Below are 20,440 nucleotides of genomic sequence, written 5' to 3' on the forward strand. Positions count from 1 at the left end.
ACTTCAACTTAGTATACATAAAAAATTACAGCATTATAAAAATATCAGACAAATAATATTATTTATTCGGTATTGAAAACCTCGAATCAACTATTGGAGTTATTTAGCGTATTTTTTTTTAATATCACAAAATTAAAGGTGTATTTATTACGGCATGGATATATTACGCACAATATTTTTATACAATTTGTATATACGGTATATATATATATATATATATATATATATATATATATATATATATATATATATATATATATATATATATATATATATATATATATATATATATATAATTTTTTTTTAAAATAGACCATTTAGAATTATTTATCCTTACAATTTTTTATATCCACAAATTCAAGGTGAGGGATATGCGATATTGATATTTTCAGAAAGTGTTGACCACCCTACAGAATGTCGATCCTGTGCCGTGTCGATCCTGTGCCGTGTCGATCCTGTGCCGTTTCGGTCCTATGCCGTGTCGGCCCTGTGCCGTTTCGGTCCTATGCCGTGTCGATCCTACGCCGTTTCGTTCCTATGCCGTTTCGATCGTATGACGGTTCTCTCCTATATATCATTGAGAAAATAATTGTTACTTAATATTGCGTAATTATAAAATAATGTATTTTTTATTATTTCGATCGTATGAAAGTTCTGCTGTCGATCCTATGCCGTGTCGATCCTGTGCCGTTTCGGTTCTGTGCCGTGTCGATCCTATGCCGTGTCGATCCTACGCCGTGTCGATCCTATGCCGTGTCGATCCTACGCCGTGTCGATCCTATGCCGTGTCGATCCTACGCCGTGTCGGTCCTGTGCATGTAACCCCACACGAACTGGTCTCAGTATAATCGTCCTGAAGACGAGAACGATGTCAGTTCTTGAAACGTCGGCTCTATCGTCGGACTTCACCTGGCTGATATCCTGAGAACATCTCTATAATAGGTATGATTATCGTTTTATATATTTTAAGCTTCAAATTCCTCGACAGAAGTCGCGACAACAAAAGATTTTGAACTGAATAATAACACGAATTCCCTGCTTTTAGTCGACATTTAATTTCTTGGTGAATATGGTTTTGGCCTGTTAACGTTGCTCCTGGATATTTGAAATATCTACTTTGCCAAAAGTATTATTTGATATTTTGATGTATATATAATTTGCATTATGATCCCGGCAAAGTTTCATGTATTTAATTTTCTCTGCATTTGCTTCTAAGCCCATGTCCCTGCAACCGTTTAATAAGACCTCTTCATTTCTTTCTATTATGCTTCTATCATTCCCTATTGTATTTAAATTGTCAGTATATGCCATAACCTGGTTTATACCATTCAGTCTATTCGATATTGTTAAGAATTTGGAGAATGACGTGAGTAGAAGAAAACACAGGCAAATAACGAGAGAACCAGTGGCGGATCTAGAACGTAAAAACTGGAGGGAGGAGAGTCAGAACTCAGACTATGATAGGTATATCATGAATTTACTATAAACTAAAAAAAAAAAAAAAAAAAAACATATAAATAATAACTTCAATTGTTTTGTCACTCAAAACACTGCCTCGCTCCTAACATTTAACGTTTAACGCCTAAAAGGGACGTTAAACTCAAAATCAACCCAACTCAAAAAACTCAGGGGGCCTAGGCCCCCTGGCCCCGGCCTAGGTCCGCCACTGGAGAGAACTCAGAAACATAATATGTCATTCATCACAATGTGTATATGGCCTGGATAGAGTCAGACCACAGACTCTTGAAACCAGAGCTCAGAACTTTACCAATGGAAGAAAGTGACAACCGCCTTTACGATATTGTTTATTAAGTAATATATATATATATATATATATATATATTTGTCAAATTGTTGTAACTAGAATCTTATAAAACACTGACATACCAAGTTCTTCCTGTCTAAAGAGATAAAAGAGGGAGGGAGAGGAGAGAAAGAAAGGAAGAAAAAAAGTGTCCCACAAGGCTAGGAGTTCGGTCATTTGTATTCTTATCATGTTACATCTACTTGTATAAGACGTAAAAAAAATAAATTGAAAGCCATTGAAAGAAATGATTTTCGTTATGATAACAAGAAGTTTTTGTTAAAATTAGTTTGCATTTGAATTTTTTTAAAAAAACTTATTTTTTTTAAAAAAAAATATGGGCGGTCATTCAAATGGTAGGAGACGAGTGAGGAATTCGATTGGAAGAATCGAGATGGCTCTGCTGAATAAATAAAGGAAATAATAAAAAAGAGAGATCTAAACGAATCAGACTTTTACGAAATGATGGGAAAATAGATAGTCAGAAAGTGGCAAAAGGTCAGGTACGTGACGTAATTGAAAATTTCTAATCTCTACATATATATCTATCTGTACAGACATTACTTGCTTTTAACAGGAAATGAAGCGAGAAATACATGATTTAGATTTCCTTTATGTGTTCCTTATATTAATACCAATGAGCTTACACTACAGAATGGGTTTAAGACCAGATAAATTTTAAGAAAATGTATGATAGGCCTATGTAGAAATACATGCCAAGATGAAGATATTTTATTATTGATTGTACTGTACGTGTACAGTAATATAAAGGCGACGTGTCTCGATTGTTAAACACTCTACATTCATCTCGTATCAAAAAAAAAGCTCAAATAATAATCTCACTCTGCAATAAATTTCCATTTCTATTCTGAAACATAGGAAATGCTGTTATGTCAAACCTCTAACATGGTTGAAGATAGAGAAGGCTGATTTAAGAAAAATTGAAGGGAAGTTTCTTTCTTTTTTCTTTTTAATCATGTTTGTCTCTCTTTGAAAAGATAATAAGTCTTTGTGTTGAAGAAGACAGAATTCATTCACTCCTGAATCCTGAAAAGTTACTTTTGCTATCGAAACAAACAAATAAAGTAGAAGAATGTTTGCTAATAGATAGATGTCAACAACATTATAAAAGTCCAATGTTAAGGGTAATAGATCACCTTGTGGAAACAGTACTAATAGTTTACTAAAATGAAAGAAAATATGTACACTCACTTTCTACCACATAAATAGAACAACAACAACAGAAAAAACAATATCATGGAAAACCACTCTCAGATATACTGTATACTACAATTAGAATTGTCTCCCACTTTCGCATTGCATTTCGTAGAACTGTTATTTTTATCCATTTTTTTAAAAAGTAAAACGGGTGCTCTTTGCCGTAAAATTGTTATGGAAAATGTGTAAAATACTACTAAAAAAAAATAATTTGTTTCGCAAATTGCAATTCAGAAAGTAAAATGGAGAGTCACATATGTAGATATATAGTTGATTGTTTGAAAAAAGCTGTCGACCCTTAAACTGGGATCTGAACCAACTGGTGCTTGGGTTTGTATCCACGGGAGGCTTGACAAAACTCTAACTCTAAACACCTGTTATTTTATTTAAATATGAAAGTAGGTTGCTTTTAGTGAGATCTTATGCAGCAGTAGAATCATTTCATACATAGTGTATGAAGATTGTGAACCCAGTTCCACAATGCCTTCTACATAAAAACCTCCAAGTACTGCGATCCAAGCTCCAATAATCTGTATTCTTCACGTTAGTGCTACATAAAGAGAGTATATTTTCTGGTGTTTCTAAAGAGAACAATATTAGCTCACTGAAGTATCTGGCAATTCAGCTATAACCTCATTTGACTCAACGGTAGGGGTTTATCCGTTGCTGTTGGATCCATAAAAGAAGTTTTTGATACTTGTACAGCTGGTGTACACAAAAGCCACACGCCTTAACAGAGCAAAATGGGAGTTTACGACAGAGATACATTGCTGCATCGCTTTGCATAAGCACACACACCCTTGCTATTATCATATTCTGTATGTGTGTACCTTTACCATACTAGAGAACACAAAGGAAACAGTTTTTCTGCCTTGGTAATTATGCATGGTGACGTAGGAAGCTCACACGAGGGGGGTTTTGACTTTTTTCCCTGCATTTTTTAAAACAACATACAAGTAGGTCGTGGTATCCAACCTTGGATAACATCTTTATCTCTTCTGGAATATCACAGTATAATGACCATGCAGAACAACAGTGTAAAAAAGATTAACGTGTTGAACAAAAAATAAAATAAGGGCGGTTTTTCCACCTTTAGTTTTCATCATTCTCTGCAAATTATTCAAATATGAATAAAGATATAAACGTAGGACAAAACAAAACAACTTCTTTATGATGTGTAGATTATTCTGTTCCATATAACCATGAATGGGTTAACCTTGAGATAATCAAGACTCTATTGAAGGATTTCCAGCCCCGCCAAATTGTTTGGATTTGATTACTTAACTTTTGAATCAGTATTTTGAGTTGGACAGCTGCTATCAGTGCCCTGCCGTGGAAAATCAGTGCTTAGGGCTGCTATTGTTGAATGACTCTGTTCAACGCCTAGGCCAAATCGCTTATGCTAGAAATTTGTGCAGTGATTGGTTCTGTGACCTCTAGGTACCACTATGGATGGATATTTAAAAAAAAAAAAAAAAAGATGGAGGTGGGAAATGGGACTGGAATTATTATAATAAGATGTGCATACTTCGGAATTCCTTAAGATTAGAGATATGAAATTTTCGTTCTATACTCAATGACAGAAGTTCATGTGCTTGAGCAAACGATAAAGCATCAATTTTCTCCACAATTAAAATATTACAACAATGGAAACAAAAAAAAATGTAATAAAATGTAAGGAAAAATGTAAAGATTCAGAGTGGCAGTTGCAGAGGTTATTATCCTCTCCTGGAGATAATTTTGATACCTGATTTTCACAGTATTACCTTAAGTTTCCAGATTTTTCATTACAAGACAAAGTTTTGGTATTACTGTTAGGTGATCGTAGTGGCCATTCTACAAATGCCTTCATCCGATGCATGATTTGCGAAATATCATCTAACTAGAAATAATGAAAAAAAAATTGTGTTGTCATTGCTACCTTGTAGATCAGTCGGTTTGTGACGTGATAGACGTTTTCTCCCAACGAAACGCAAAATTTGCGATTTAGTTCACGATAATCGGCATAGCAGTTATAATTACTTGTTCCATTACTTGCATTGCATTACAGTCCGCAAATTTTGCGAAAATTCTTAGGGAATGAGGCTCCAGGTGAACAAACGTGAGAAGCAATGGCAACAAATAAACAAGATGGCGAAGTCAGTGGTTTTACAGGTACGCAACAACTGGATCAATGATCACTTCTATACTGTGAACACTTCTCTAGAGCTTTTTTCCGCCTCGCTGTTTGGTTTAGTAAAGTACGAGAGGGTTGTTGTTGTTGTTGTTGCCAAGGCTCCAAGTGCTAAATCTGAACTGTAGGGTGGGTACTGAATCTCCTCGAAGGCATAGTCTTTCAGCCTTGCAACAACAGCCGTGTGGTCTGGAGCATTGTCATGCAGTAGTATGCAAACCCAACGTACAGTGATTGATTTCAAATTACTGTCTCTCCAACTAACTGACACATTTGTACAATTGAAACTGATACATTATTTCTTCCATAGATGGCGCTAATATCCCATGAACGGGTTATTACTAGTGTCAAACCGGAAGCTTTTGGAAATATCCTTGTACATCACTCGTGAATTGATAATTACTCGTGCACTGCTAAAAACTCCTTTATACCATACGTCTTTCTTTTCTGATCTTTCTGTTCTTCTGTTCCGGCGGATTTTAAATGACTACATACGTATTTTTCTGTTATTAACCTGTTAACTGGGGAGTTTCCGAATCAGAAAGTTGAATGTGAATAGAGAATAAATTTGTTTAAAAATACCCATAAATTTGTATTATGAAATGAAATTATTATTTTTTTTTTTTTAATTTTACGTTCCAAGCACGCCACGTCCAATACGACACGTATTAATTCGTTACGCCCTATACGAATCTTACTATGACGAACGTAGTCGTCAAACTGCAAATACAAGCGAAATTCTCATAACGAGTTAAGTCGTCATTGGCAGTTAAAAGGTTAAGAAAAAAGAAAGAAAAAATTTAGCAAAATCGACGATGAGAACTGAGAGTGTGCTGACCATGGATATCCTAGATTCGAATCGCCTGCTGGTTGGCTTCGTGTCACGGAGTTTTTTTTTTTTTTTAATTGGCCAACTCTTTAATATTGCAACTCATCCACTAGATGGTAGAGGGAATCATTGTCTGCTACAATAACCTGTTCTTCCATGTTGTTGCCTCTTGTACAGTAGGTCACCACTTGACGTGTTTTATTCAAAGTATTTGTCATCATAACAATAGAAGTCGAAAGAACTATTTATATTCCATAAAGAATATTTACAAAACTCCTTTTCCTGCGAAAGAGGTACTTTATAATATTGATCTTCAGCTTCCTGTGCATCTAGCTTCTCTTTATTTTATTTTTCTCTCTCTATTGTATAAGGACAGAGGAGATGAAAAGGGCGTCTCAGTATGAAAAGGATTTTCATGAGAGATGGACTCTTTCGCAGAGTTTCCGTCCGGAGCAGTGATGCAGCAAAAACCAGTATTCTCACTGTTTCCTACTTTACAATCCAAAAAAGTTGTTTGAGATAGTCCAATGCAGAGAGATAAGTGCACTTCCTCTCTAACATTTCAGATTCTCTGTGAGCCCAACCCCTTTTCATGTCGCGTCAGAAGTTAACGAAATGTAACTACCCTGCGGCAACACCAGCTAAATAATTACTTGAATATATCGTACCTAGTGACACACGCAGAATTTCGTCAAAGGGTGGGGTTAAGGTATTAATTTCATTTCCATTTAAGGCAAGCGTGATATTTGTATACATATCTTAATCCATTCACACTATATTAATTTAGTCATACGAGTATTTTACTTTCCTGGATGCGAGGGAGGGGGGAGGAAGAGGTTGAAATCTGAAACTTCTTGCGCATTTTCACTGTTCCTTACGTGAATTATACTTCAATGTGTGTGTGTGACCTGTATCTTTAATTTTGTCTAATTTCTAATTGTGTTTATAATCCATAACTATAAATTTTGTTTATAATTTTGTTTATAATCCATTTCTTTTGTTTTATATGCATGAAGCAGCTGACAATTATAATACTACATCTACAGAGGACCGGATCTACCATATGTCCAGCACGTTCATTTGCACTGGGCGGCAAATTTGAAGGGGCGACAAAATCTGTCATAACTCTATTATTTAAAGTAAATATTTCTTGTTTCAAACAGTCTTCTTGGTAATAGTAGTTAAATTGAAGGTAGCTGAGCTGACCTTGTATTTGAATACTACATTCATAAATCATGTTTAAGTTGTATTAGTTTAAGGTTACACTGACAGTGCTAAAGCAAATGGTGAAACAAATCCCAGTATGAATTGCTTAATTATTTTCAAATACAAGAATTCAACTCTCGATCAGTAGCGAGCACCTGTTCCATTTAGTTAGTTATCACAGTTTTGATATGAAAACTAGTCTTGTCTTTGTCACAAACAAGTTCCTTATTATTGAAGGTGGAAACAAGTTTTTATTTTTAAATTAATAGATGTAAAAGGAAAATCAAGAAATAAAAATAAAAGAGCTAGTTGAACTGAACTGCAAACTGATTTATTGAAATTGAAGCTCGATATTGAATTCTATAGAAAAGATTTCCATCTTTCGTCTGCAGGTGTGCACTGAGAAAAAAAAAATCGTATGTGGCGTTCATGATAGGGCAGCATACTTAAAATCTTGTCTTTTAAAGATTTGTTCTTTCTGGAGAAAGGGGGACGGCAAATGATGCCAATACACAGGGCAGCAAATTGCCTAGGGCCGACCCTGCTTCTACACGTGCACAGCTTATTAGCGACATAGTCTTCCAATCCATCTCTTTTTGAAGACGAGCTATTGTGGTGGGGAACGGCCTATACTTTGAGAGTTGAATTTGCATGATGGCCTAAGCACCCGCCAGCTCAACTGGACTCAAACTCCGGCCCAGGTTCGAAGCCTACGTGAATAGTAAGCTCCTTCTTAACCTCGGTGTTGTACAAAAGAACGTAAAACAGCAACTAAAGAAAATAGTACCATTGGTGCCTCTACGTTCTGGTTGCTTTCCACAATCTATCTTACCATACAAGTAATTTCATCAAACGCTACGTACATATATATGCATGCATATTTACTCTAACTTAACGCTTCCTATAATACAATTCACCAGTTTGACGGTTTGGTATCTTTCTAAGTTACATACACTGCCAGGTACGTCATTAATACAAATTCTGGGACCTTGAATAAAGAGTTGAGAAAAAAGACTAATCAAATGCTTCGTGTGAAGTATTGTACTGTATGTTGCAGAAACATGGACATTACGCAAAAATTATGAAAAATGCCTGTAAGCTTTCGAAATGTGAGTGTGGAGAAGAATATAAAGAATTAGCCGAGTCAAGTGGTAAAGGAATGAGAGGGCGTTAGAAATGGTGGGAAAAAAGAGAACACTTTTAAATATCATTAAAAAGAGGAAGATTTGATTTTGAGTTTAACGTCCCTTTGAGCAGCGAGGCTGTATGAGACGGGATCTACTGATTAACGTGGAATTCAAACCACATGAACTCCTGCCAGGAATGTGTAAGAAGAGGAAGAAAAACTGGTTAGGACATTGGATAAGAAGGAACTGTCATGAAGGACGTTCTATTTTTTTTTTAAATATATATATAGAGAGAGAGAGGATTTGGTGGCAGGAATGAGAGGGAGGGGGCGAAGGAGACTACAATTAATAGATGATTTGAAAACAGAAAAGTTGTACGTGAAAATGAAGGAGTTAGGAGAATACTGTGGAGCATGGAAGCTTCTTAGTTGCAAGAAGTCATATGCCAATAACATCAGAATACCTATGATGATGAAACACATAAATACATTTTTAATGAGCACAACTTTACCTTTTCCTTTGTACAATCTGCGAAAAGAGTGATGAAAAATATAATAAAAATCGTTATTTTATAAGATGTAAAGCGGGAAAGTTTGCATTTGAGAAGGCTTTTGTCATAATCAGTTACATGTTTTTTATGCATAATATAGCAGAAAAGTATGCATTGAAATGTCATGAACTAACACATGTAAATGAATAAAGGCGTATCCGTACCTGATTCATCTCATTAAGGCGCATTGTCTCTTACCTTGAAGCGTACTTTTTAAAGATGTTACAGATCTTCAGCCCACAATGGTTTTACTTTCTTTTAAGTAACAGCTTTCTAATTTTCTCACTTGGTGTGTCCCTTCCCTTTGGAAAATTTCCAAATTTCATGCCCTGTAATACGTGACTTTGGACGGAAGGTATCTTTCGTGCATAAGGTCCTGTTTTCACTTTTTATGGTACTCCATTCCGATTGAGGTTTCCCCAAAGATATCCTAATCACCACTAGGTGAATTCTAGGATAATACCTTACTAACTTCCTTTCAAAATTCATTCCTAAATTCCATTGTTAAGTTCTTCTCTTAATTCACTCCTACTTTTTTCAAATTTTAGTAACTAATCTAAAGGCAGTGAAGAACATAAGAAAAAATATAGAAAGTGAGCCAATTAGCTCTTACAAAATTCTGTTATAGTATATGGATAATGAGCGCGATGACTCGTAAAGCCTGGACTCTACACGAATCATAGAAGTACTTTTCCTCACGCGAGATGAATCGGAACAAATCGGTACGATTCGTGAACCTGCCTTTCGAACGATAAAAAAACTGAACCAGCAAGAGTGCACCGACAACGTTGCCAAACTTCGAGCACATGGGAAACGAAGCGGGGGGGAAAAAGTACTTAAATGACTATAACACGAAAACTAATAATTAATCGATTTAAATACTAACAATAATAGCAAAAAATATAAAATAACGACCATAACACTACCAACAAAATGAAACTTAGCAGCATTCCGACAACACTGTACTCTCAGGAGATGTTCTCCATAAAGGACGAGAGACGGCACTGGCAAAATTTCATGGGTAGGGTTTGACGACCAGGACACACTTTCGCGTTCTATTGGGTGGTGAAATTGGTGAATCTAGGGCAAGCTTCACGACTCATCACGATCACTTTTATTTATAATAACTATTTTCAAACCCTGTCTTGAATGAGTAGATAAGAAATTTGAGCGCGCACTTTATGACGTAATAATTGCTATGTACTCAAATTTATACATTATATGAGAAATCTGAGAAAGAACCTTACTTCATATAATAGCAGGGGAACCTTACCGAAGAGCCTTAAGACGCATCTAAAATATACTTTCACAGGTGAATCTTAAGAAAAGACCCTTAAGATACATCTGAAATGTACCTTCACAAGAGTGTCTTAAGCAAAAAGCCTTAAGATACATCCAGAATATGCCTTTGCAGGTGTATCTTAAACTATATTCCTAAGCGAGCGTACATTATTGGTTTTTGGGTAGCGTTGACGCTTCGTAATTAAGAGGTCCCAGTTCGATTATCAAGGCCAGCTATTGTGACTTTTTTTTAACGACTTTCCCTAAATTCCAACTGGTGATGTTTCCTACAACAAGATATATATATATATATATATATATATATATATATATATATATATATATATATATATATATATATATATATATATATATATATATATATATATATATGCAAAAACTTTCGGAGAGCGTCCAGAACCCAGACTATATCATAAATTTACTACAAACTTTCAAAAATATATAACAATAGCTTAAATTATTTTTTGTCACTCAAAAAAATAGGCTCGTTAGGTTTATGAGTTGATTTAGAGTTTAACGTCCCTTTGAGCAGCAAGACTGTATGAGATGGGACCTACTGATTAACATGGAATTCGAACCACATGAGCTCCCGACGGGAATCGAACAAACTGGAAGGGGGGAGAGCCCTCCGGCAACGCCCTAGATCCGCCACTGAACATATAGTATTCAGTCAATGAAACGTGCTAGAATATATAGGATTCAGTCAATGAACTTTCTACCAAATTTTCCTTTCTTCTTTTAAATATCGTTAGAGTTTCAGTTTAAAATGGTCTTTTGGCTGTTCCTGGAACTTAAAAAAAAAATAAAAAATAAAAAATACATAAATAATTTTCATGAATGTAACATGCCCATAGTTCTTATTCGTTATCATTGAAGGAAGAAGCAAGTTTTTTTTATTTTTTTTTTTAATTAACAGATGTAGAAGGAAAATCAAGAAGTAAAGATAAAAGAGCTAGTTGCACTGGAATTGCAAACTGATACATTGAGATTGAATCTGGATATTGAATTCTATAAAACGGATTACCATCTTTCCTCTGCAGATGTGTTTGCTTTATCTTTCACTAACACAATACATTATTACTTAAAGAAAAAAACAAGACACAACGATATTTTTTGTATTTCTAGTGTTTAGAGTGTACCCTTTCAGAGTGCGAGTTGTCTTTCCCTCTCCTTCGTTGTTCATGACGCGGTAGCATACTTAAAATTGTGGCTTTTAAGATTTGTTCTTTCTGGAGAAGGGGGCGAAAATAATGCCATTGCACGGGGTGGCAAATTGTCTAGGAGTTGAAATTGTCTTTTTTTTAAAGAGTCTTCATCCCGGCGAAATTAAAATACCGCTAATTTTACAGTAATTATGTGATATCTTCAAATAGATAAAAGATAATTGAAATATGGAACAAGAGCGCCCTAGACAATATTATTTTGCGTGAGGTACCGTTATCACAAGTCACCTAGTGGCTTTCCGTTTTTAGCTGTTTAGAAACGCGAAAATAAATGCCGATTTTCAAAATGGCTCGAAATCGAAAGCAGATAAGTGAGTCGTGATAACGGTTTCTCATGTAAAATAATATTGTCTAGGGCGCTCTTGTTCCGCATTTCGATTATCTTTTATCTATTTGAAGATATCACATAATTACTGTAAAATTAGCGGTATTTTAATTTCGCGGGGATGAATGAAGACTCTTAAGATTATGTCGCAAATCAAAACATACAAACTCATAACATAGTTAGTAATTATTTACACGGTATTAAAAAAAAAAAAAAAAAGAAATCATAAATTGCACTCATATCGTACAATTTGTTGAATTACTTTTAATACACGTGCACCCTAGTTCCCATACGAAATTTGATTTAATTAATGTCTTTAGGATATAATTTTTCTTTCTTCCTTTTAAATGTACTTAATTCATTCTAATAATTGCATATAGTGACATGATTTAGGGAGTTCTAATTTACATTAAGAACCACCAGTTAGTTCCTTATCTTTTTTGCATATCATAAAGTTAGAAAAAAGTGAAAAAAAAATAGCCGACAGCATAAAAAGTATACTAACTAACCCTCGTATAGGCACTTGATGAAGAGAGATATGACAGGAGATAACTTCGAGTTGGAAGCCGTAAATGTGTCTTGAAAGGAATATCAAATTCCTTACATTTCTTCTGTTAGTATTATAAAGCAATATTTTATAGATTTGTATCAGGAGGTGGCCACACTGAATTCCAGAAGCAGTTTGACATACGTCAGTGCTCTCCATGGGTGTTCTAGCCTTTTCAAAATCTGATATGAATCCATCCTGTTTTTCGTTCATGGAGGTAGGCTGCACGTTAGAATATATATATATAATGTATGTATATAAAGAAGAATATAAACTAAGTCGTAGCTGGACTAGAAGGTTTTGATGGCACTCAGAACAAGCGAACCAAGACATCTCCTTTGCTCTACTCCTGTTTTTTTCTTCTTTCTTTTTTTAACCTTTTAAATTTCTATTTGGACGTCTTTCTCGTCAGTTCTGTTTGACTTACTAGCACTTTTCATGAGTTAAGTTGGTAAAAAGAATTTGATGGGAGTGTAACTAGAATACTCAGTTCTTTTGTACTGCTGCTTCGATTTTTTTTTTTTTTTTACCAGACACGTGTTCTATTCTTTATTATGACTTAATGGAATATCCTACAGGATTCTGTTATAAACTGGAAGCAATGGGCAGAAACGCCTGGAGGATTTTTTCCATTGGGGAGAGAGAAGACCGATACATAAGTGAAGTTCTGAATATAAACATCTTGATGCACATAATAGTATGTATTTCATGTAAAAGAATTCTTACTGACTACATTGCATAACTTTATTTACTGCGGTAAATATATTAAACACTGCAGTGGGTGAGTATCTAAGCAAACCTAATGGGCCTTATGCAGAGTCATTCTGACGCCTGATTAGTGCTATACTAAAGTTCGACTAACATGTTTCCTGCAGTAGCCAAGCCTTTAGTATGACGCTAATCATACGTCAAAACGACTCTGCATAGAGCGGAATATGTTTTGAAATTCATTTCGAAGAACCGGAGCTCTCTCCGAAAATCCAGAGGGCCAATTGCTTCCTTTTATTCCCTGGTTCGGGCGTCCGTACTAATAGAAAAAACTGACGGTAAACCAAATTGAGTTGAGTTGATTTTGAGTTAACGTCCCGTTCAGCAGCGAGGCTATATGAGACGTGGACCTACTGATTAACGTGGAATCCGAACCACATGAGTTCCCGTCGGGAATCGAACCCAGATCTCCCACGCCAAAGGCGCATATGCTATCCGCTTAGCCACGAAGGAGCTCTGACTGTAAACCAAGTAAGTGTAAAGGAGTGCAACAGAAGGCAGCACCTTTGCAATATACAGGGTGTTTTAAAAGAACACCGACAACCTTTGGGAGGTGATTCCTGACACCAAGGTGAGGCAAAAAGTATAGACCAACCTGGGTGCACAAATGCTTCTTTTCGGAGTTATAGGCTGCCGAAAACATGAAAAAACGAACTTTGAAGGTCCATAGCTCCAAAGTGCTTCATCCAAATATTCATGTTTCAGAATCCTGCGGCACTTTCGCAACAACTTTTGTAGAGGTAGTTGATGGGTACTTCAAATTAGCCTATATGTCCGTAGCCAAACTACCTCTATAAAAATTATTGCGTGAATACCTTAGGATTCTGAAACATGGATTTTTTCATAGGATATATTAGTTCCTAAGTGATCTAATCAAATGCCTAAATGCCTACGTAATCAGTGTTCGTAGTTTGAGGAAAATTTTCCAATCTAGAGAAATTTCCTAGATAAATTTAGCAAAAAGGGAGAAAAGGATTTTTTCAATAAAAAGGTAAAAAAAAAAAAAAAAAAAAAATCGACGGAAATTTTCGCACTGAGTGATAGACCAATATAAATGCTTCAATTTTTCTTCGTTCTTCAGAAATAAGTCAATACAATAGCAATAGTATATGTGTGTATCTGAAAATTTGCACCCATTGCAGACTGAGTGTATTTGTGTGTATTTCTTTGTAGAGAAAAAGGAAAGAGGTTAAAAAACAAAACAGAAAACTAGAAACAAAAAACAAATGAATAAATCAAATGTTGTTCGCACTTCCTTTAATATAGGGAAATTAATCTTCTGTCCTAGGAATTGGACGCTCAAGAAAATTGGGAAAATTTGGTAAGAAAAGGGAAAATTTTATGTCAATTGAGGGAAATTTTCATAAGGAAATCTACAAACACTGTATCAAATGATCTTGTGGTACCTACCTTAGTTCACTGTACACTCACTTTAAATTTACGAAAAAATTAAGATGAATCGGCTGTGTATAACACTGTACTTTCGAATACAGTCACGCGTGTACGTACCAACAATTCTACTATTACATGTGGATACTCATATAGATTAGAACTGCCACATTTTGGGTAAGCCTAAAATGGAGACAACTTATCGAACATGTAGAAATCGCCGGATCCGCACATCCAAATTTGTGTATGGAACAATTTGTTAAAAATAATAAAAAGAAATACATATACTGCATCTAGCACATATAGAAGGAATTTATCTCGGTTTTTCGGAGGAGGGAGTACAAATTCAATATGAAAATAAGTTATATTAAAATTTGTAAAATCAATTAGTGATGAGCGCAAGAGTCTTGGTCTTGCAGTTTTTGCAAGAGTCTTGCATGCAAGACCAAGACCAAGACCAGGAATCCCGATGCAAGACCAAGACCAAGACCATACCTGCAAGACCAAGACCAAGACCAAGACCATATCTGCAAGACCAAGACCAAGACCAAGACTCTTGCGCAAGTCTTGCACAAGTAAGGTACTACTTGATTTTTTATAGAATGTAAAAAGGAAGGGGAAAAATCATTACATCTTTCACGTGAACTTCTTGGCTCCAGTAAAAATACCGCCGGAGTGAATTTGTTCCCAGTAGTTTATGCAATCCATGTGAGTCAATTTGCTCCTGTAACATATAGCTACAGTATGTCGTTTTTTGAATCGGTTGTTCACGAGACGACCGACAGCATAATTCTATGAATTGTTACAAGCTATAATAACTTCAGTGTCTGATTTACTTTGGTCATCATTTGATCATTCACGACAGCCCATGATTGGATTTTGGGAAATCATACGAAGAATAGTTGTGTCCATAAGAAGTGGATAAGAAAAAATAAACTAGAGCATGTTATGGACACGGTAGCTCAGTGGCAGAGCGTGCACCTCTGGTACATGGGGCCCTGGTTCGATCGCAGCTTGCGCTATGTGAGCTTCTTTGGTGAACAAACACCCTGTGCGTGGGGTTTCCCGTTTCCTCGTACTTTCTTCATTCCACCATTTCTCATCATCACTGTTTCCCTTAGCCTCAGTGTAATAATCGTTGGACGTTAAAGTAATATTTCATTTCATTTCAAAACATATTAATGGTGTTCTTCTTCCAAAACTAAATAAATGTAGTATTGAGCATCGGCAATTCCGTACACCATAGATGTCGACTACATGGGTATGGCATTGGCTCTGAGGTTCAAGCATCCGTTGGAAATTTTTAATGTGTACTTATAAAATTAATATTGAAATAACATTTTCATGACATTGACAAAAACTTAGCGCATGGGACCGCAAGTTTGATTTCATAGGTGGATGCTTATACATTGAATAATTGTTCATCAATATAACTTATAGCCCCCTTAGGTATACGGCATATCTAGGATTCAACGATATAACATTATGCAACAATAAATAATCTATATTCACAACTGAGAGTAATTTTGTACTTATTTCAAATGTTTGTTGCCGTTATTATGTATTTCTAATGTAGGTCAAAAGTATTGATATAAATTGAGTTTACACAAAAGACATAGACAGTTGAGTCGTTTTCAGTTTTCACTCAAATTATTTTAAAATATTGGGGCCGCGGTGGCTCAATGGTAGAGCGTTCAGCTCTGGTGTTTGGGGTCCCACGTTCGATCCCAGCCCCCACCTAGTGAACTTTGTGGTGGACAAACACCGTGTGCATGGGTTTCCTCGGGATTCTCCCGTTTCCTCCCACTTTCTTCTTTCCACCATTTTCATTCATTTTCATTATCACCGTCTCCTTTAGCCTAGCCGGCATAATCGTGGGACGTAAAACTCACAAATTTAATTTCATTTCATATTCTAAAATATTAAGAGGTTTAATTATTATTATTTTAATTTTTTCTCTCTATTTTGGTCAATATTGCAAAACATATCATCATCGTCATAATAATAGCTATTCTGCCATTATTGGCAGGTCACTTGCTGCAGCTGAGAAGCTTCGATGACTGTGGTCCTCAGCTAGTCTCTTCGTCTTAACCTAGCAATTTTCTGTCTTAATATCTTTCTTCAACTACAATCTCCTTCGCCCCCTCCCTCTAGCACGTCCCTCATAATACAGTTCCTCCTCAGCCAATGTCCTCCTCTTTATTACATCTAAAATTCTTCTTTTCTCCCCTACTGCTACTATTTCTAAAACCTTCGCATTTGTTTTCCGTTCAACCCAGCTGATTCTCTCCTTTTTTCTCCATGCCCACATTTCGAAAGTCTAACTGTTTCATCGTTTTTGCGTAATGTCCTTGTTTCTGCCCCATACAGTACATATTAGAATCAGTAAAACTAAATTTCAATATTTAATTGGGAGTTTGTTCAATACAAAGATGAGCTAATCGTGGTTAGAAAGAAAAAAATCCGACGCCTTTAGAGTGTAAAAATAATTTTGCAATTTATGGTATTTCAGTAATCTGTGCCGTCTTGGTTTTCTTTCATGCGTCTCACTGTCAGGGGTAGCCTCCCCAGTTTGGGAACCAGTGGAGTATTGGATCTGTTAAAACATATAAAAATATTACGAAATGTTGACTTATCTTATATGTAGTGAAGCGTGATCACCCATTGAAAAAAAAAAAAAAAAGTAAAGGTAATCGCCTATGTTGTACAGTATCATCACACTTACACGAAGGTAAAATATATTACATTTAGAAACATACATTGTATTTCCCTCACTATTGACGCAATGTAGGATTTATTATCCCTTATATTCAGAGTAAAATTTACTTATGAAAATCATAAATTTCTTAAAAGCAAAACTTGCAAGACTCTTGCAAGCAAGACCAAGACTGGGTGTGCAAGACCAAGACCAAGACCAAGACTAGGTGTGCAAGACCAAGACCAAGACCAAGACCGAGGGTTCCAGTGCAAGACCAAGACCAAGACCGCATGTGCAAGACCAAGACCAAGACCAAGACCACCCGGGTCTTGGTCTTGGTCTTGCATTTGCTCATCACTAAAATCAAACGTAAATTTACAGAGACCAAATTTACAGAGAAGTCGGGTTTTCAGGGAAGGGAGATGGTTCGGATCCCCAGGCATACTCAGGCAGGATCCCCATGCATACGGATTTAGATTATTTCTATTTAAGCGTCCCTCTTGGGAATAATTCTGGACACTGAATATTTTCTTCCAAAATATTTGGCGGGGGGGGGGGGGTCGGTTCAGGGATCCTACGCACCAAAGGTAACCACTCTACCACTGATTCACCGATGCGCCCTATTTTGAGGATGAAACCCTTAAAAAAAAAAAAAAAAGATATCTCTTTCAATGATGAACAAAACAAAATTTTAAAAACAGGTTCACTAATAATCTCTAATTTATTGATTCAGATTGTTTTTGGATTAAGTTTTAACCAAGTTATCACTGCAGTGTGATAAAACGTGGAGCTCATGAGAGATCACGTTGGTATGCCTGCAGGAAAGGCATTCTCAGCGTTGTAACACAACAATTAAATTGTTTTCAGAAGGCTAGATGGTGGAAGGTGCACTGATGTGAACTGCGTGTTTATCTAATTTTATTGCTGTACTTTACTAGCATTGCAGAATTCACTATTTGTTCATAATAACAATATAAGCTCGTTAGATTTCAACGATCCATTTCCTAAATTTAACTAATAATAACGCGCCATTCGGAAAGAAAGCGGATGTGTCTTGCTTTCGGCGAGTTTTCTGGTTTACACATCTTCATGCAGAACGTGCTAGATGTCCACAATTATTCTTGACAATCTTCATCACCTTTTTCTGGATCCAGAGCAACAGTTGTTATCCTCTAAAGGAGATGAAACAACATACCGAATTGCCATAGTGGACACCTCAAACTGCAGAGGGTTGAAATTAGATATCCTTGGTGAGGTCAATTTCCCCCTACGTCATGTCATCAATCATTGACTTGGTTTCTGCATAATTAAGCTTTATGATTGATTTCGGAATTTTAGACACAGTATATACTTTTTTAAATATTAGTGGTGTAATAATATCGTCGTACATTTTATTAGTAAATTTCGATGCACTTGATAACTATGACCACATAGATGAAAGAGGCCACGAATTTCGTGACCCGTGACGCGAACAAACTCAGGTCATCCGAAGATGACGGATTGAAGATTACGTATGAGACTGTTAATGCAATTCTAGCAATCTTTTCTCTCTCTGAATCTCTCTTCTCACTAAATCGATAAATTGTCTTTCTCGCTTGTTACGTGCAGGTGGCTATATCAAAGCATTGCACTCATAGTTAACTACAGAGTCTATAAAACATTGCACTGAAAGTTAAGTACAAGGTTATCAAAGCATTGCACTGAAAGTTAACTACAATGTCTATTAAAGCATTGCACTGAAAGTTAACTACAATGTATATTAAATCATTGCACTGAAAGTTAACTACAATGTCTATTAAAGCATTGCACTGAAAGTTAAATACATGGTCTATAAACATTGCACTCAACGTTAACTACAATACATATTAAAGCATTGCACTGATAGTTAACTACAATGTCTATTAAAGCATTGCACTGAAAGTTAACTACAATGTCTATCACAGCATTGCACTGAAAGTTAACTACAATGTCTACCAAAGCATTGCACTGAAAGTTAAGTACAATGTATATCAAAGCATTGCACTAAAAGTTAACTACAAGGTCTATCAAAGCATTGCACTGAAAGTTAACTACAATGTCTCAAAGCATTGCATTGAAAGTTAACTACAAGGTCTATTAAATCATTGGACTGAAAGTTGACTACAATGTGTACAAAAGCATTGCACTGAATGTTAACCACAAGGTCTATTAAAGCATTGCACTGAAAGTTAACTACATGGTCTATCAAAGCATTGCACTCAAAGTTAACTACAAGGTCTATAAAACATTGCACTAAAAGTTAACTACAAGGTCTATCAACGCCTTGCACTGAAAGTTAACTACAAGCTCTACCAAAGCATTGCACTGAAAGTTAACTACAATGTCTATCAAAGCATTGCTCTGAATGTTAACTGCAAGGTCTATCGAAGCATTGCTCTGAAAGTTAACTATAATGTCTATCAAAGCATTGCACTTAAAGTTAACTACAAGGTCTATACTGAAAGAACTATAAGGTTTATACTGAAAGTTAACTACAATGTCTATCAAATCATGCACTGGAAGTTAACTACAATGTCTATCAAAGCATTGCACTGAAAGTTAACTACAATGTATATCAAAGCATTGCACTCAAAGTTAACTACAATGTCTATCAAAGCATTGCACTTAAAGTTAACTACAAGGTCTATACTGAAAGTTAACTACAATGTCTATCAAATCATTGCACTGAAAGTTAACTACAGTGTCTATCAAAGCATTGCACTGAAAGTTAACTACAATGTTTATCAAAGAATTGTACTGAAAGTTAACTACAAGGTCTATCAAAGAATTGCCCTGAAAGTTAACTACAATGTCTATCAAAGCATTGCACTGAAAGTTAAGTACAAGGTCTATTAAGGTATAAAAGCATGAGAATCACAGAGAATAAAGTTTACATGATTATCGTATGAGGGATCGTCCAAATGTAATGTAACTAGCCTGGAAAACTTATTCCATAGTATTTAAAAGAAGATGCTGAGCCTATTTAAAAATGTAGCTGAATCTATTTCAAAAAATGTTGCTGAGCCTATTTAAAAATGTAAATGAATCTATTTTTTTTAAAAAAATGTTCCTGAGCCTATTTAAAAGATGTCACTGAACCTATGCAATGTTTTGTTCAATTTTTTAAGAGTATGTTTCAACACCTATATTTTCAATATAAGAAGACAAATAAATATGAAATTATGATTGAAATAGTCGAGCCATGATACTTAGGTTAAAAAGCATCACACCGGCAGACAACACTTGAATATACTATACAGGGT

General features: G+C 35.6%; 1 protein-coding gene across 1 annotated transcript in view; it reads left to right on the forward strand.

Moving 5' to 3' along the window:
- vex (somatomedin B and thrombospondin type 1 domain containing protein vexed) overlaps positions 1-20,440 on the forward strand; it is a 307,350-nt gene that overhangs the window by 140,143 nt on the left and 146,767 nt on the right. The gene's annotated exons all lie outside the window — the stretch shown is intronic.

Source organism: Thermobia domestica, chromosome 8 (genome assembly GCF_964235325.1).
Source record: "Thermobia domestica chromosome 8, izTheDome1.hap1.1, whole genome shotgun sequence".
Taxonomy (NCBI): Eukaryota; Metazoa; Arthropoda; class Insecta; order Zygentoma; family Lepismatidae; genus Thermobia; species Thermobia domestica.